The following is an 18,956-nucleotide window of genomic DNA, read 5'->3' as shown; positions in this document are numbered from 1 at the left end:
AGTGACCAACGCAGTCAGCAACCAGGTACACAGTCTACCCGATACAGCCCTACCAGTTCCCAGGTTTTGCTAAGTATTTTTTATTTTTTAAAGAGCCCTGATTTCTAGTTAGCCTTAAAAAAGATTTTTTCAGGTTCTCACTCAAAACTTTTGACCTTAAACTTTCATCAGCGTACCTACTTAGACTTTTAAACTATAAACAACTTTAAGTATGTCGCGTTTTTTAAAGCGTTGTGGATTTTAATCTCTGATTTTGTCAAGTAATACATTTCATTTTAAAAAAAAAAAGTTCGGCTTAAACCTTTGATCTCATGTGTTTTGAAGAAGAAAACTTGCAAAAACTAATCTGGTGGAGTTTGTATTTCTATACGGAGAAGCGTGTGCCTATGGCTAAGTACCCACAGACCGGACGAACGAGGCTCCTGCAGTACTTAGCAACCACGCAAGAGGGGCTCCTCTAAATAGAGTGGGCAACTAAATCCCATAGCCTCCACTCAACAAAAGCCGGCAACAAAACAGCGAAACAAAGTACACGCACGATAAAACAAAGGTACACCTGAAACGGCAGAATACTAACGATACACCTGAAACGGCAAAGTATCAAAATACGCCTTGCTCCCTTGAGCAAAGCCAAAAGTAAACCGAAAAGTATCCAAAAACTAACAAAGTTTATGCCACACGGGGCCCAGAAGTTAAAAAGCTCAAATGAAACAAGTTCCAACCTCCTCACTACAGCAGGACGTGCTCCACTCCGTTGGCAGTAGCTGATTCATTTTCAGGAAGAGTCTGAGTTACAAAAACAGGCGCTCCAGCAGGATTAACCTCATAGCGCAGGCTGGAAGCAGGATTAGTCCCCACCTGAACCTCTTCCTCAGCAGCAGAGAACTCGGCATCCTCCTCCAGAGCATCAATCTCAAAGTCAGACAGGATTCCCAAGTCAACCTTTTTCCGGGAAGAAATCAGCGAACAACCTCTCTTCCTCCTCGAGATTCCACGCCAAGTGCCTCCCCTCCTTGAATTCCTTGATATAGGCAATCTTCATCTCCCAGGAAAAGCAGGCTGCAGCATCAGTCAGGGCCCTGGACAAGTACCAGTTGCATACTGACTACATGAGTAAGTCCTGCTTGAGGTTCTCACCACGAGAATCACCCTTGGCAACCAGAGACAGGACGATAAAGTTAGGAGGAGGCTGGTCCCAGCCAGACCCTGCATCCACCAGTTTCCACCAGCTGGACTCAGCGTCCATCAGCATCCCCCAACATCTAGCTGGACCCAGAATCCACCAGCGTCCATCAGCCAGACCTTATCCTTGCCTGGAGTCTGTCTGTTTGAAGCATATGCTAGTAGGAATCTACGAGTTGATATCTACAAAGCATCTACTTACCGCTACTTCCAGAGCAGCAGAACTGTAGAGAGCCTGAAAGAAGATCCTGGAGTAGGCAGCTTTGCCTACTTATCTACCTCACCAAAATTAGCATCTGCCAGCAAGAGCAGGGAGACCTAGAAATTCTGGATCCAGAGCAGAAGTTCTAAACTATGTTCGTTGTGTCCAGCAAACATGCACTTGTTCCGGCAGAATGGCGATAACATCCAGAACCTGAAAAATTAATTTCCCTCGTCATCCTGAGGCTGAAGAGGAAAATTGGGGGCAATTTTTGGAATCAAAATTTGCAATTTTTGTCAAAGGGACACGTGGCAGGCACCGGTTGGAGGAGATCAAATGAAAGAGATCAATGACATGGCAAAGCTAGGACCACAAGATGAAAGTAGAAAAAACACACTTAATGTTAGTAAAAGCAATAGTCAAAGGAGTTAATGGTCAGCATATTTGACTCCTGAAAATTAGGTAACCGCTCCTGGAAGCTCGGAAATGGACGCGGAGGAGCCTGTATGAGCCAACCCTAAAAATAACAGCCATAAAAGAAGGAGCAAAACTCAGTCAGGGGGACATCTCATTCCAAGGCAACACACAATCACTAAGCAACGTCATCTTTCTTCTTCTATATCATTTCTATCAAACACGATTGTAGCTTCCTTAATTGCTTAATTACTTCGATTATAGTGCATACTTGGCGGGATTCCAACTTCCCCCGCGGTTGTTCCCACATCGGATTTTCCGCGTCACCAAAAATTTCTTGTGTCAATCTTTCTTTCGTTGTCTTTCGCTTTAGTTTGCATCATGATTCTTTGATTCATTTGTGGTTATAGGATGGTTACTTTGACTCACAAATTAAATCAACTACCTGGTAAATTTTTACCAAAACAATTGACACCCTTATTAGCATGTTTTCCATGATCATGAGTGAGTATTCTCCTAGCTAGGGTTAATGGGGGATTAAGGGAATTAGTCATGGGGTAGATCTTTACTTAATAATTTCATATGATTGCTTGCTTGTTGTAGTTTCAACGTATGGACATGTTATGTTTGATGAAATGCTTGATTGACAACCTAGCATGAATCTCTTATCCATTCAACAAGACTTGTAAGATATAAACCAACTCAAGGCTTGTTAGACCATGCATATAGTTCAATAGGAATAAATTAAGTCTACTTGTAGGTGTTGTAATGTCTTGACCGACTCGGCTCCGAGACCCAAACCTTCCTAGGATTTGTAAGATATAAACTAACTCGATTCCACTACAATATTAATTTGCTTGCATCTATGAAACTTGTTCGTATGATCTCACCATGATTCCCTTATGAACCTGTTAGGCCCAATTTAGCCTGGTCTGACTCTAACTTAGCCTGGCCTTACTAGGCTGATTGAGGCAACCAGGGACCGGACAAATCTAACTACTATTTGGCAGATGAAGAGTGCCACAAGATAAGCAAGCTACTAAATCTTAGAAGAAAAGCCTGATGGTAAGTGCAGAATAGCCTGGCAGGACACTCAAGCAGGCTGGATTAAATTGATAAACAAGAAATGCAGTTATATGAACAAATAACCACGTCCTACTCTCATGGAAGACCAAGTCCAACTACAAGGAGCACATAATCTTAGTAAATCTGAACGTGCAAGAGGAAAGGAAGGACGGTTTGTTAAAGAAGAACGAGTCAACCGTGTTAATAGGGAATGTGCCCTATTTTCCAGCTAACAACTCCAACAATAAAGGGGAACATTGAGGTTGAATGTAACGTTAGCATCTGTAGAACTATAAATAGCATAATCTAACAATTGTAAGGACATTCATGATTCATCAGTTATTTACAATTTATCTCTCACTCTTTCCTGAATATTCGATTATATACACGAGTTTGTACTCGCTTATCAAAGTAATACAAGCGATATTCTTTATACTTAATTCTTCCTTGTTATTTACTCATATTATTATTCTAAACTTATTGAACTAGATACCCTAATTACTCAATAATCAAGCCGGATCCTTCAGGGAAAATCCTGCTAAAACAATTGGCGCCCACCGTGGGGCATCTAGTTCGTTAATAAAAAAATTCCTTTTGCGATTCTTCATTTAATATTCACATACAAAAAATGGTAGAACTCACCCCCAGAACAACAATTGGCAGCTGCCTTAGCTAAAATAAAAGAATTGGAGACAATTCAAGAAAAGGCAGCCCAAGCAGAGGCTGAAATCAGTAGGCTCAAGGAATCTGAGTCTAACCTGAGAAAAAAACTGGAAAATCAGGCTTCAGGCTCCAAGAACAGATTCGAGCCAGGAACCTCATTCTCATCCATTATCAAAAACATTGACTTTTCCAATTTTGGAACTCCGGAGAAGGACACCTCATCCGGCACCCAAATCATTCCCAACGATGAAACAAACAAAACCGAAGCAGCAATAATGATGGCCATGCTTCAGGAAATTCAAAAACTTCACAACAAAATAGAAAATATACCGGAGTGCCGGACCATGTGGTCAAGTAGAGGTTTGACAGCTGGCCGATTCACCCTTTGCAGATGAAATTGCAAAGATTGATCTCCCCAAGAAATTTACCGTCCCATCCATGAGAACTTATGATGGAACCTCTGATTCACAAAATCACGTTGCCATATTCAAACAGAAGATGTTAGCCGCCTCAATACCCAGTGAACTCGGGCAGGTCTGCATGTGTAAAGGCTTTGGTACAACCCTGACTGGAGTAGCATTACAATGGTTCATCAATCTCCCAAATGGAAGTATCAAGAATTTTGCAGAACTGGTCAATGCCTTTAATCAACAATTCGCAAGCAGCAGAGACATGGCCAAGAGACCCAGTAACCTATTCAGGGTAAAGCAACTCCCTGAAGAATCTCTCAAAGAATTCCTGGCAAAATTTGTCAAAGAGAAGGTAGTCATTCCTAGGTGCGACGAAGAGACGGCGGTAGAAGCCTTCAGGCAAGGAGTCCTGCTTGATAGTGACATCTATGCAGACTTGACCAAAAAAGCCTGCCCAACCTTTGCCACTGTTCAATCCATCGCCTTAGAACATGTCAGATTGGAGGAAGATCTCAACTTCAGAACAAACTCGTCTGGAGGAATGCAAGGCTATAGACACACTAACAAGAAAAGCTCCTACCAGAAAGGAGGCAACCCCAGATCAGCACCCTATTCCAGGCCTGAACGATCTGAAGTCAACATGGCACAAGAACATAAAGGTAACATTTCTAGCCTACCAACTATTCCTGAATATAACTTCTCTATAAATACTGTAGGATTAATCAAACGCCTGGAAAGCTTGGGAGATACGGTCAGATGGCCCAAAAAATCCGACAACCCCTGGAAAGATCCAACGAGATGGTGTGACTTCCACTAAGACATCGGACACACCACAGAAGAATGCATCCAACTCAGGAAACAAGTGGCATACCTCCTAAAGAAGGGCTATCTGAAGGACTTAATCCAGCAGCCAAAGAACAAAGATGAAGGACAGAACAAGAGAGATTCAGGGAACAACAGAGATCCTCCTCCTCCTCCCCCCATCTATGAAGTCAAGTTCATAAATGGAGGATCGCAAAAATCGGGCTTAACAAGCTCGGGCGCAAGAGAATATCCAGGGAGTCCAAACTTCAACCCCTCTTAGATCTAAGTCATTACCTTTGTTACTTTTGATGACTCGGACTTGCAGGGAATATCGATCTACACCATGACGACTTGGTGATCACCATGCAAATCGGCACATGACTAAGGTATCAAGAATCCCGATAGACGGGGCGATTCAATCAACTTGGTGATGCTTGACGTCCTCAAAGCTATGAAGATAGATGAAGAAAAAATCATCAAAAAATCCAGTGTCCTGGTTGGATTCAGCGGAGAAACAAAGAATACCTTGGGAGAAATTAGCCTTCCAACCTATGTGGAAGGCATGGCTTCCTATGAAAGATTCGGGGTAATGGATTGCCTATCCTCGTATAACGTAATCCTGGGCAGACCATGGATCCACAACATCAAAGCAATCCCGTCAACATACCATCAATGTGTGAAAATACCAACCGAATGAGGGATAACCACCATCACGGAGAACAAAGGACAGCTCAGGAATGCTACACCCAGGCTTTGAAACCTTCAAAGTTAGATAAGTCCCTCGCATAGCAATTAAAGTCACCTGTCAGGAAAGAATATATTGCGCAGTCACGGATGGAAACAGGAGAGGTCATTCTGGACCCAGAATTCCCTGAAAGGAAGGTACTTGTAGGGTCGATGCACTGACTCGTCGGACCAATCTGGTCAGCTTTCTCAAAACTAAAATGTCTTGTTTTGCTTGGTCACATTTTGATATGACTGGTATAGATGCTGATATTATAACCCATAAGTTAAATATTGACAAATCCTTTAAGCATGTACAGCAAAAAAGAAGAAAATTTGCTGCTGAGAGGCATGAAATCATCAACCAAGAAGTTGACAAGCTATTGGACATGGGAATGATCAGGGAAGTAATGTACCCCGACTGGCTTGCAAATGTAGTGGTCGTCCAAAAGAAAAACGGCAAATGGAGAGTCTGTGTAGACTACACCGACCTAAATAAGGCCTGTCCCAAAGATCCATTTCCCCTGCCACATATCGATGCAATGGTGGATGCCACTGCAGGCCACGAGATGTTAACATTCATGGATGCCTCCAGTGGATTCAACCAAATAAAGATGCACCCCGCAGATCAGGAAAGTACAGCCTTCATCACTGAAAGAGGAATATACTATTATACTGCTATGCCCTTTGGATTAAAAAATGCAGGTGCAACCTATCAAAGATTAGTCAACATGATGTTCAAAGATCAAATACGAGATACCATGGAAGTCTACATAGACGATATGGTAGTCAAGTGAAAAAAGGCAGAAGACCACATCAAAGACCAGGAAGTAGCCTTCCAAATACTGGAAAAATTTAATATGAAGCTCAACCCACAGAAATGCCATTTTGGAGTCTCAGCAGGCAAATTCTTGGGCTATATGGTGACAAAAAGAGGAATAGAAGCCAGCCCTGAACAGATCAAAGCCATCCTGGAGCTAGAACCACCAAAGACAGTCAAAGACATACAAAAGCTGACAGGAAGAATAGCAGCCCTGAACAGGTTCATTTCAAGATCGTCAGAGAGGTGCAAATCATTCTATAATCTGCTAAGAAAAAACAAAGACTTTGAATGGACCCCTGATCATCAGGCTGTCTTTGAAGATCTGAAAATATATCTATCCTCTCCTCCCTTGTTGGCAAAACCAGTCAAAGACGAACCCCGACAAAGATATTGTCGATCCACGGAAATCGCTATCAGTGCAGTCCTGGTCAAAGAAGCGGACGGACAACAACACCATGTCTATTACGTAAGTAAAAGTCTACGGGATGCAGAGATCAGGTATGGCCTACTTGAAAAATACGTTTTAGCTTTAATTATGAGTTGCACAAAATTAAGACCATGCTTTGAAAGCCACCCTATAATAGTCAGAACCAATCTTCTTATCAAGTCTGTACTTAGGAAACCAGAATTGTCCGGACGAATGTGCAAATGGTCAGTCCAGCTAAGCACATACAACATAACATTTGAACCGAGGACAGCAATTAAGTCACAAGCACTAGCAGACTTTGTGGCTGATTTTAGTCCAGCCCTAGAACCCGACCTAATAGAAGAAGTAAATAGATTGACCAATGACCAAACAGACTTAGAATGGACCCTATTTGTCGATGGTGCAGCCAACATGAGGGGTACAGGCCTAGGGGTAGTACTAAAATCGCCACAGGGGGATAAGATAGTACAAGCTATAAGCTGTGCATTTGAAGGCACCAACAATGAGGCGGAATATGAAGCCCTAATAGCCGGATTAAAGGTATGTATTGACCTTGGTTTACAAAACCTAAAGGTACGTACTTATTCCCTCCTTATTTCAAACCAAATAAATGGAATATATATTGCAAAAGACTCAAAATGATGCTTTATTTGGAAGTTGTCCAAAATTTAAAATCAAAATTCCGCAATTTTAATATTGATCAAATTCCTAGGGACTTGAATACCCAGGCCGATGCCCTAGCCGGCCTAGGATCCAACTTTAGTCCCCCTGACTTTGACAAAATACCCATCGTACATTTATTAGAACCTGCAATAAACAAACAAGATGAAAGTTTCCCAATAAATGTTGCCAATTCATGGACAAAACCTTACTATGATTGGCTACAACAAGGAATCCTCCCCCTGAATAAGCAAGATGCTAGGGCACTCAAAATCAAAGCTGCTTCATATACTATTATTAACAACGTGCTTTTTAAGAAATCGCAGGCAGGACCATACCTCGGATGCCTGGAACCACAAGAAGCTGAACAGATACTATCAGAAATCCATGGAGGATATTATGGAAATCATAAAGGCGGAAGGAGCCTGGCAAGCAAGGTACTCAGAACAGGTTATTATTGGCCCACTTTGAGGGCCGATTGCCTGGAATTCAGCTTTAAATGCGAAGCTTGCCAGATTCATGGACCATATATCCACCAGCCATCTGAGGAACTACATTCCATATCCGCACCCTGGCCATTTATGAAGTGGGGCATGGATATAGTAGGGAAACTACCTCAAGCACCCGGGCAAAAAGTTTTTATGCTAGCAATGACTGACTACTTCTCCAAGTGGATAGAAGCTGATTCATATAGGCAAGTCAAAGAAAGGGATGTCATAGCATTCATCAAACGCAACATCATATGTAGATATGGCATCCCTTCTGAAATAGTATGCAACAATGGCACGCAATTCGTGGGAAAAAAGAACAGCAGCCTTCTGTGCTCAATGGAACATCAACCTGGTAACCTCCACACCAGGATATCCAAAAGCTAACGGCCAGGCAGAATCTAGTAACAAAGTAATAATCAGTGGCATAAAGAAGAAGCTAGAAAGAAGGAAAGGTAGATGGGCTGAAGAGCTCCCCTTGGTCCTCTAGGCTGACAGAACCACGCCTAAACATCCACAGGCCAAACCCCCTACTCCTCGGTCTATGGATGTGAAGCAGTAATCCCAGCTGAGGTCGACATTCCATCAGCCAGAGGCAGCCTGAATATAATAACGAGCAATATACCTCTAATGGAGGACAACCTGGACTTGACAGAAGAGTTAATAGATGCAGCCAGCATTAGAATGGCAGCATATCAGCAAAGAGTTGCAAAAAGCTACAACAAGACTGTCAAAGCTAGAGTATTCAGGGTAGGAGACCTTATTCTCAGAAAAAAATTTCAAAACACAAAAGAGAAGAATGCTGGCAAATTGTCCCCAACCTGGGAAGGTCCCTACCTGATTGACTTAATAGTCGGTCAGGGAGCTTATAGACTACAAACCCTGGACGGCGAAATGATCCCAAGAGTTTGGAATATCGCACACTTAAAACTATTTCACATATAAAATATATGCCCCAGTCCAGGTATAATCTTCATCTTACCATTTCCTGCCTGACCTGATATGAAACTAAATGTATGATATTTGCCATTATATGAATAAATGCCTTATATAATTTCTTCCATTATGTGCCCAAGTACTTGTCAATATTCTCGTATTTCCCTTTACCGAGTAGAATCTTCAATATTTGTTTTACATACTGTACTTTACTTAAAACAAATTTTAAAGATTGGGGGCCACCCCACTGATATCCAATCGATATCCAACTTTCGATTGCAAAAAACAGGCCTTAAAATATTAAGCTCAAACCTGGAAAACTTTTCCCGGCTTGTGTGACATAGATGGGTCATAAGTCCTCCGGACGTGCGGGGGACATAAGCCCTCCAGACAGGCAATAACCCCACCCATGACACAAAGAACGGCGAGATCCAAAAGAAAAAAGATCGCCCGATCCGGTCGAATAAGCGGCGGATCCAAGTACACATCCAACACTACAAGTATACTTCATCAAAACACAAAAAGAAACCACTAAAAGACCAAATATTTATTCCAAAACAAAATAATCACTCAAAAAACTCAAGCCCTACCACATACTTAATAATTATTCATTCCAGGAACATCCCTCCTGGATGGGCCAAAACGAATAGCAAAAACCCAAATCTAAGCAGGCTTCGAACCAGTGACCGACTCACAACCATCCACCATTTTCTGATCACCAGATTTCTCCTTGGAAGGAGGAGAATCCACTTCTTCTTCTTGACCCATATTGGCCAAATCAGGATACTGGGTGTCCAGAGCCGTCTCATCCCGATCCGGATCCCAATTAGCCCGGTCAGATTCCGGATCCCTCATAGCATCAACCCGGCCTTTCCCAAAGAAGTATTTCCCTGAATGTGTGCAGCTCACGGCTAACTTTATCTAATTTCTCCTTCAAGCCAGAAATCCTAGCCTGGGCATCCCTGATCTGACAAGCAGTAACCAACCCAGCATCCAATCCTTACAGAAAAACAAAACAACATCAATCAGCCAAACATACAGCAACACAAAGAACACATAATAATTGAAAAGTCCCTTTGCAACTAACCTCCTTAGCTTGAGAAGCAAGGGCAGCAACCTTTGTCACAAGAGAAGACAAGATAGAAACCACTTTAGTAGAAGACTCAAAGTTATTGTCAGATAAAAGTTGGCTGCTCATACTAGTAGAGAAATCATTTATCTGCACCCGGGCAGCATCCATATCGTCCATCCGAGCAGACACACTTCTGATTGGCTGAGCCTGAATATGCTCTTTCTCTCTCCCTTCTTCTTCAGGAATAACAGCTTCCCTCCTCCTTTTGGAAGCCTGAACGACCTCTGGTGATACTAGCCTGGGCGGTTCATGTGGAGGCTGGACATCAGAAACCAAAACGTCAAGCGTCTTGTCACTCCCACTATCCTCCTAGCTCTTGGACTGTTCACCAATCCTAGAAACCCCAGCTTTCAAGTCAGCTGCACTAAAGGTGGCCAACCTAGCAGAAGACCTGTATATTGAATGTATAAAAAATACACATAAATATCAGAAGAGGAGCGACAAGAAGACAACAATCAACACAAAGACATATAAAAGACATACAGGAAATAGCAGTGGAGCTAGGCTTGCCTTTGGGTACTTTAACCACACTCAGCTTAGTCTTCATATACCGGGGCAATAAATCCCTGCCCAGACTAGCAGGCCAAGCCCTCTCCTCCTCAGGAATAGAAAGAAAGACCTCTATCCTTGAAATAGCCTCCTCGTCAAGAGGGTCGAAGTCCCAGTCAGGAGTTGCAAATATCATCAAAAATGCACAGGTAAAACTTAAATATCCTAATTTCGTATAAAATAAAATGCAAATTAAGAATACAGGAAACCTACCACTCTCCAAAGGAGGATATCTCAAATAATCAAAGCCTGACCCCAGACTTTCAGTCCGGATGAACAGGTAAGTCTTTGCCCAGCTTTTATCATCTCCAGAGTCCAGGTTAGTAATTAAAAGAGACATTTTTGACTTAATCCTCAAATTGAAACGACCGGTAGAAGGATTTTTCAAATGATATATTGCCTTGATATCGTTAATAGTAATTACAAGTTTATGCTTAGCACATAAATTTTCAATAGAATGGATAAGTTTCCAAACCATTGGCATGATTTGGAAAGGTGATACTTCCATGGCACGAATAGTATCAATCATTAAAGGAGTAAAAGGTAACTTACAAACTGCTTTGAACGCCCACTCATAAATACAGAACCAACCAGGCGATACCCAGTTAGCTCTGACTGGACAAAACTCAGGAATCCAAACCTCAGCCGAATCAGGAATTAATTTTTTTCTCCCTTAAAACACTATCATAGTTCGTTTTCAATAGGTTTTCTTCAGGGAAATAGGGATCCAGAGATTGATGAGCAGAAAAAACAGAATCTTGATATTTAAACGCAATAGCACGAGCAGGAGGATCAATTCCAACCACCTCCTCCTCATGGACACCTGTAGGTTCAGGTTCAGCCGCAACTTTCTGGGAAGCAGGACGCTTTTTGGCTCCCATATCCTTTATTGTTTTATTTATCGTGATAAATTTTACTTAATGAAAAATTATAAGTTAGCAAACTGGAATTCCTGGGAAATAGGGAAGAATTTTAGAGAAGATTTAGCAAGGAAAGTGGAAGAATTTTGGTGAAAAATAAACTTGTCACAATTACCGTATTTATAGAAGAAGAGTAACGGTGCAAAAACCCTAGGAAACACAAAACTGTCAGCATGACATCATGTAGTTAGCCGTTGCAGTGATTAACGGTCACTAGGAGTCTAAGAGTCATTGAGTAAATATAATTCTTTTTATTGTTTAACCCGGTAAAATTGACATCTCACCCCTGGCCTGATCCAGCACGGGTAAAATGTCAAGGGGCAATTGTTAGGCCCAATTTAGCCTGGTCTGACTCTAACTTGGCCTGACCTTACTAGGCTGATTGAGGCAACCAGGGACCGGACAAATCTAACTACTATTTTGCAGATGAAGAGTGCCACAAGATCAGCAAGCTACTAAATCCTAGAAGAAAAGCCTGATGGTAAGTGCAGAATAGCCTGGCAGGACACTCAAGCAGGCTGGATTAAATTGATAAACAAGAAATGCAGTTATATGAACAAATAACCACGTCTTACTCTCATGGAAGACCAAGTCCAACTACAAGGAGCACATAATCTTAGTAAATCTGAACGCGCAAGAGGAAAGGAAGGAAGGTTTGTTAAAGAAGAACGAGTCAACCGTGTTAATAGGGAATGTGCCCTATTTTCCAGCTAACAATTCCAACAATCAAGGGGAACGTTGAGGTTGAATGTAACGTTAGCATCTGTAGAACTATAAATAGAATAATATAACAATTGTAAGGACATTCATGATTTATCAGTTATTTACAATTTATCTCTCACTCTTTCCTGAATATTCAGTTATATACACGAGTTTGTACTCAGCTTATCAAAGTAATACAAGCGATATTCTTTATACTTAATTCTTCCTTGTTATTTACTCATATTATTATTCTAAACTTATTGACCTAGATACCCTAATTACTCAATAATCAAGCCGGATCCTTTCAGGGAAAATCCTGCTAAAACAGAACCCATGATACCCTAGTGCCTTAATCAATTGTTTACAAACCCTATTTACTTGCTTTGCTTTACTTTCATTTGTTTACTTTTCATTGTTAAGTAGTTTAGATTGCAAACCTCAAACTCAGCCCAAATTGTAACACCCGAAGACATGGCTTTTTACAACCGATAAATCAATACAATACCCGTCCCTTGGGATCCGACCTTTACTTGCCACTCTACTAAGAGTATTTAGTTGAGATTATAAATATTGTTTTGGTTGGTAAGCTTAGACGACAAAGTTTAAACCGAATTAAAAAAATGGCGCCGTTGCCGGGGATGGTGTTCAATTGAATTGTTATAATTTGTTGTTTTTAGTTGTATCTTTCTTAACCTTGGGGAAGTCAAACTCCTCAAGGTAGTTTTACTTGTTTTTTAGTTGTTTGATTTTTGCATGTCTAGGAGATCACAAGGCGGTCTATTGCCTATTGATCCCAAGATTGAAAGAACCTTGACCAATATTAGATGAACCATTAGAGGGACTTCAACGATTGTGGGTATTGGAGAACTTGTGGACATTGGTATTATCCAATCGGATAGTGTTGAGCTTACCAACCCTTTTGCAAGACAAGGAGAGGAAAACCCAATTCTAAACCAACCACAAAATCAACCTACAATGCCTAAATTTTCATTCCATTCTGTACCAACCGAGGAGAACCTACCAAATGGTACTCCAACACCACCCCACTTGACCGGTAATTTCATTACCAAATCCGCATTCATATAGTATATTGAGAGAAGTCCATTTGGAGGGATACCTAGTGAAGATCCTCATCTACACATGGAGACTTTTTGTGACTATTGTGATGTAATTTCCCAAACGGGGGTAACCCAAGACCAAATTCGATGGGTATTGTTTCCTTTTTCCTTGATCGTAGCCGCAAAGCAATGGTTAAAGGGCCTAGATAAGGCTACTTTTAGAATTGATTCATGGAAGAAGTTAGCACTTGCATTTTACAAGAAGTTTTATCCTCCGCAGAAGACCAACATTTTAAGAGCCCAAATCACCGAGTTCAAACAAAGAGATAAAGAGTCTCTATATGAGGCTTGGGAGAGATTCAAAGACACATGTCGCTCTTGTCCTCATCATGGACTAAGAGAATGGTTTCTTGTTCAACAACTTTGGAATGGGTTGTATGAAGATTCAAGGAATGTGCTCAACATGAGTTATAATGGAAGATTCACCAAGGTTGATGACAACCAAACTTGGGCAAAAGTAGCGGACATGGCGGTTCACAACTCTCAATACAGTAGACCAAGAAAAGCTACTAGGGGAGGGAGACATGAAGTTGACTCCGTCACACAATTGAGTGCCGATTTAGGTGCCCAACTAAGCTCCCATATTGACACAATGAAATTGAAATTTGAGAAAGCCATAGCCAAGATGAATGAAGCTTCTCAATCAACCAAGCAACATGTCAATGCCATGGTGGCAACATCTTCTATTCCAAATGGAGTGTGTGAGAATTGTGGAACTTTGGGACATGATCAACAAGAGTGTAGGGGCACAAGTGAGCAAGTGAATACTTTTCAAGCATACAAGAATGGCACCCATTACTCCAACTATTGCAATGAAAACACCAAATTTCACCAAAACTTCTCATACAAAAGCCAAAATATTCAAAATCCTCAACCCACATACACCCCACCTCCAATGAGAAATCCCACTTAAAGACCATACTTCAATCAAAACCAACCCTTTTACAATCAATCCAATGACTAAGCTTTTGATGTTCAAAAAACGGTCCTCCAAATGCAAAAGAGCCAACAATATTTCTTTGCTCAAATGCAAAGAGATAGCCAAGACAAAGACACTACCATCAACAATATCCTTGCTCACACCAAGATGTTGGAAACACAATTGTCCCAATTGGCCTCCTCAAGTTCCCAAAGACAAAAAGGATAATTACCTCCTCAAGGTAATCCTCCTACAAGACATGAGACCATCAATGTCATTCACTTGAGGAGTGGTACAAGATATGAGGGACCTAAGATGCCAATTGAAGAGGATGTTATTGACGAAAGTGTCAAGTAAAGTGATGTGATGGAACCATTGAGAATAAAACCTAAGGTAGTAGAACCAACTACCAATGACTCATCAAAGAACAGAAATGAAGAGAAGGCCAAAGAAGTTGAGAAAGAGCCTATTGTGATTAGACTTCCATTCCCAAGTCGCCAAACCAAGCCCAAGCTTGATGAGCAACTTGGAAAGTTCATGGAGATTGTGAAGAACCTAGAGGTTTCTATACCATTCTGTAGATACCTCAGTTTTGCACCTCCCGCAAACCACCCGGTGATGATTGGGCCGCATGTTTGGTACACGGAATGATTTATGAAAATTCGTAAGTTTATCGTCAAGTGATAGCTCAAATACTTGTGTCTACCCCTTGATCGTCATCTACGCACCATTGCGGTCATTTTGACAGTAATTAGAGTTCATTTGGAGTTCGGGTCAAAAACCGTCTTCATTTTCTAATAAACCGTTTAAAATGCCGAGTCGGAATGTTCTGGAATATTCAGGATATTTCTATTCCATAATTTTAATCTTTTCATCTTTTGGCAAAATATATCCCGAAATTATATTTTTAACAATAAGGAAGTTGAGATCTACCACAATTCCATAACATAAACGCGGAAAATCTTTCTTCCGCAGGAGGAAACTTCTGGGGAAAGGACGAAGCACCTGCTGTGCCTCTTCCCCAGCTCTTTTCTGCGTATTTTAAGATCTTTTCGAGATTTGTTTCCAAAGATTTACCAAAACCCTAATTCCTCCGTGTGATTAGTATAAATAGGGACCTTCGTTCCTCATATTTCTCACGTGAGTGTCCGCGCTTCTCTTCTCCCTTTGCATTCTAATACCGTGCTCTTTGCTTATTGGCGTCTACGTGCATGAACTTTCGACCATGTAAGCTCGGATCCTTCTGAGTACCGGCCTCATTTTGCATGACCGACCAATTTGACCAACTCCACTCAATCAATCTAATCAATTTAATTCAATTCCTCTTACGAGGGCACTTTCATCATACATTCGATTCGAGCAATCACTAATCTTTAAATTAGTCAATCTCGTTTCGTCAAACATGTAACTCTGAGGGTGTAAATCCCATGTTTTATTATTGTATTTTATTATTGTATAAATTGTTGTAAGGTTTACATCGAAAGCATGTTTAAAATCGATTTACAAAACCCTTTTATCTAACCTATTTTTATGGATTAACAGAAGACAGACGTCAAGAAGAAACGCAGCAACTGCTGCACCTCTTCGAAGAGTCGTAGCATCTGTTGCGCCTCTTCCTAAGGCTGCCGCGGTTCCTGCTTTTCTTCTTCTTCCTCGCCTTTCTGTTAATTCATCTTCTTTCGTTTTTCTTTCTTATTTTCTTCTTTTTCATTCGTATATAATAATTATAATCATAATATGTATAATTAGCACCTTTAAATCCCGACTTAAATCCCTTATAATCAATATTTGCGGGTTTTCGTCATTAAAATCAAACCCGAATTTTGGAGATTCGATTCATTCATATCAAATCTCTGGGATTCGACTTTTGTATATTTTCATCAGTTTATCGCGTCTTACATTCGTTTCCGTCTTAGTAATTTGACCTAAATTAGTTGTAATTAATCTCTTATTAATCTTTAATTCACTCATAATTAGTCTATAATTCGTTCTAATTCATTTAAGTTTGTTCTTTATTGCTTTTATGACCAATTTACATATAAATAACCTGTTAAATCACTTCAACTTGAGTCGAATGTCATTAATCAATCATTAAACTCACCAATGAACATTAACGATATGCAGTTCTGGCTTCACAGCTAGAACTCACCTCAGGAGACGCAGTGACCACTGCGCCTCTTCCAAGGGACGCAGCTCTGCTGCGCCTGTTCTTGGGTGAATTCTGTCTCTGAACTTCCGTTTCTTCGTTGACCTAGTTCGTTTGCTTACGAATTAATCGACTATTAATCGTAATATCACCACTAATCTGTCCGTTTTCTAACCTTAATAATTTTCCTTTTCTTTTCTCAAATTATCCGCTTTAAACGTATTTTCGACGTAAATCATTGTAATTATTGTAATTTTAATTATCGTATTTCATTTATTATACTCTTTATTATCGTATTGTTTGCTTGTTCTCACATGTAATCAACCCTAAATCCTTACTTCCACCCCCTTTGTATGTTAAATTATTTGTTCACCGACTTAGATTAATTCTCACGTGCTAGGATTAAAACGTTGTTTGTTGCATTGCATGCATATAATCGAGAACATATCAAGTATAGATGATTTTCCCTAATCATTAGTAGAGGCCGCTATCGAGGCGGCCGGGATTAGGTGTTCGATCAAAAGAGCTTCCTAATACGTACCCTCACCCCTTACTCCAGATCTCTGTGAACATCCGTGTTCATTGGCATCCACGAGATTCATTCTAGACATAGAATGCTAAGGGTAACGAGTTTTTAGTGTTCATGTCACTACTTTGTGTCTTGACATGGCACGAGGTATTCGAACGGTTTCCAATTTTCCACAATAAATTGGTGGTGACTCCACAAATGCAAACACTTATTTTCCCAAGCGCCCATGTGGGCCCTCCGTGTCCACAGTTTGGCGATTCCGCTGGGGAGTAATACACTTACGTGTTGCCAAGAGTGAAACTTGAACAAGGTTATGGAATAGTTTATATGAGACAGTTGTCGGTTTTCATTACTCGATCTTCTTAGATCGTTTTATTCGGCCTTCCTAGGCCCAACCCAACCCATTCGACCAATCGTCCCATCTGGATGGTCCAAATTCTTATCTGGGCCTAAGGATGGATAGCGATTGATGTCAACCATACCATGATGCTTACTCATACTTGTATTAAGGGCTTTCACTACTCGAGAGAATGGACTAGGAACCGGCCTTACTCATGTTTGGCACAGGCCTCTCCACAGACCCGGGTTTGATTGTTCGGTATAGCAACCCACCCTTTTAAGCCAAAACCCTTTAAATGCACTCAGCATACCGTTATAATGCCTGTTTGAATGCTTGTATCATATGTGATCACAATTTTCTAAACAAAACCATGAAGAATTTTGTAAAATCAAAAACCTCTTTCAAAATGTAAATATTTTCGAGAAATGGCCCAAATTAGCGCAAAACGAGTCGAAACTCTATCGAGTCAAAAGTCGGGCCTCAAAAGCCCATTTCAAAACCTCACTTCGAGTCAACACTCCTACAACTACACTACAGTTGATTAGGACACACATTTCAAAACTTTGTCTTTTTCAAACCTCACTTGACGCAAGTGGCGCACTCCCACTTTACAATTCGAGTCTTTTCTTTGAGTAAGTGTGCTAGAGTGATCGATCGTGTTTTGATTCATCGTCGATCTTTTATCCAGTTTCCAAGATGTCTGGAACTAGTCACGCAAGTGTCAATGGACAACCCCAAAATGGTAATGATCAAATCCTAGCTGCGCTCGCTCGTCTCCAAACAAGTCAAGAACAAGCTTATGAACGCCTTAATGCTATTGAAAGCCGGATTGTTGCGGTAGAAACTAGGCTACCTCCTGCAGAAGCTGAAATTCCTAATGAAGTTGTGATTGACAACCTTCCACCCTATGTTGGACAAGTAGAAGTCAACCCTCCAGTAGGTCTTACTGAAGCTTAAAATCGACTCCAATACTTGGAGGAGCAACTAATGTACCTCAAAGGAGACGATATCTATAGGGAAAACAATCACAAGTATGAGGCCATGAGTGCCAAATTACCAACCAACTTCAAAATGACTGACATCCCAAAATTCAAGGGACATAAAAACCCTTTGAACCACATTCGTGCTTTCAAAGACTACATGTCTATCAAAGGCATCAAACCCGAGATGTTCTTAAGGATCTTTCCTCCATCTCTTGACACCATTCCTAAGCAATGGTTCTATTCTCTAGAGCATAAGAAGATTGTCACCTGATATGACGCCGCAATCGAGTTTGCTAAGCAATACGCGGATAATGCTGAAATCCAAGTCAATATGCGCACTCTAGAGGTTCTTACCCAAAATGAGAAAGAAGGCTTCACCGACATCCTAAGTAGGTGGAGGAAGACTAGTACACAACTTGTCGAGCGTCCGGATGAAGCTACCCTTGTGGAAAAGTTCGTGGATAATTTAAGACCCATCTACACCAATCACTTGAGGTACCAAAACATTAAGACCTTCAAAGACTTAACTGTGCTAGGGACAAGAATTGAGGATGACATCCGTAAAGGACTCTTGTCCAAAACGGTGGGTCGTGGATATCAAGGCTCGACGAGTCGTTCTTATGGCTCTACTAGCAAGACTGATGAGGTTAACCTTCTTGAATCATCAAAGAAGAATAACCCCCAAAGGAAGTTTACAAACATTGGTGACATGTACTCTAATGCTTTGAAAAGACTGATGAAACAAGGTCGATGACTCCCAAAAGAAGTTTACAAACATTGGCCTACACCTGATCCAGAAAAGAAGTCCAAATTCTGGGACG

The 18,956-nt window shown here is 41.0% G+C and overlaps 1 non-coding gene across 1 annotated transcript; it reads right to left on the bottom strand.

Moving 5' to 3' along the window:
* Window positions 1-13,447: 13,447 nt before the first annotated feature.
* LOC141635768 (small nucleolar RNA R71) lies at window positions 13,448-13,554 on the bottom strand. The gene has a single exon (XR_012540430.1). It is a non-coding gene; the product is annotated as a small nucleolar RNA R71 (small nucleolar RNA).
* Between the last annotated feature and the right edge of the window lie 5,402 nt (window positions 13,555-18,956).

Source organism: Silene latifolia, chromosome Y (genome assembly GCF_048544455.1).
Source record: "Silene latifolia isolate original U9 population chromosome Y, ASM4854445v1, whole genome shotgun sequence".
Taxonomy (NCBI): Eukaryota; Viridiplantae; Streptophyta; class Magnoliopsida; order Caryophyllales; family Caryophyllaceae; genus Silene; species Silene latifolia.
This window is presented reverse-complemented; position numbering and strand designations above follow the sequence as displayed.